Source organism: Elephantulus edwardii, unplaced genomic scaffold, assembly GCF_000299155.1.
Source record: "Elephantulus edwardii isolate Elephantulus edwardi_28Jun2011 unplaced genomic scaffold, EleEdw1.0 scaffold01374, whole genome shotgun sequence".
NCBI classification, from domain to species: domain Eukaryota; kingdom Metazoa; phylum Chordata; class Mammalia; order Macroscelidea; family Macroscelididae; genus Elephantulus; species Elephantulus edwardii.
In genome coordinates, this window is record NW_006401124.1 from 9933 (window position 1) to 10942 (window position 1010).

The 1010-nt window shown below is 57.1% G+C and overlaps 1 pseudogene; it reads left to right on the forward strand.

Annotated features, from left to right (window-relative positions):
* Nucleotides 1-147: 147 nt before the first annotated feature.
* Nucleotides 148-1005, forward strand: LOC102870282 (annotated as a pseudogene).
* Nucleotides 1006-1010: the final 5 nt, after the last annotated feature.

Genomic DNA, 1010 nt, shown 5'->3' on the forward strand with positions numbered 1-1010 from the left:
GGAGTGAACTGAATTTGGGCTTTCAGTTTAGTTAGGAGATCTCTTCCTAAGAGTGGGGCTGGATAGCCGACACTTCGTCCGCCCCAGAGCACAGGCCCCTTTGCATAGTCACCGCCGCTGGTTCACACCCGCCACCCCCAGCTCACCATGGATGATGACATCGCTGCGCTCGTGGTTGACAATGGCTCTAGCATGTGCAAGGCTGGCTTCGTGGGTGACGACGCCCCCTGGGCTGTCTTCCCCTCCATCGTGGGGCGCCCTCGGCACCAGGGCCTGATGGTGAGCATGGGCCAGAAGGACTCCTACGTGGGAGACGAAGCCCAGAGCAAGAGAGGCATCCTGACTCTCAAATACCCCATCGAGCACGGCATTGTCACCAACTGGGACAACATGGAGAAGATCTGGCACCACACCTTCTACAACGAGCTGCGTGTGGCCCCTGAAGAGCACCCTGTGCTGCTGACTGAGGCCCCCCCTGAACCCCAAGGCTAACCGGGAGAGATGATTCAGATCATGTTCGAGACCTTCAACACCCCTGCCACGTACATCACCATCCAGGCCATGCTGTCCCTGTATGCCTCTGGCCGAACCACTGGCATTGTGATGGATTCTGGAGATGGGGTTACCCACACTGTGCCCATCTATGAGGGGTACGCCCTCCCCCATGCCATCCTGCATCTGGACCTGGCTGGCCGGGACTTGACAGACTATCTCATAAAGATCCTTACCGAGTGAGGCTACAGCTTCACCACCACGGCTGAGCGGGAAATTGTGCATGACATCAAGGAGAAACTCTGTTACGTTGCCCTGGACTTTGAGCAGGAGATGGCCACGGCGGCTTCCTCTTCTTCCTTGGAGAAGAGCTACGAGCTGCCTGATGGGCAGGTCATCACCATCGGCAATGAGCGTTTCCGTTGCCCTGAGGCACTCTTCCAGCCCTCCTTCCTCGGCATGGAGTCTTGTGGCATCCATGAAACTACCTTCAACTCCATCATGAAGTGTGATGTTGA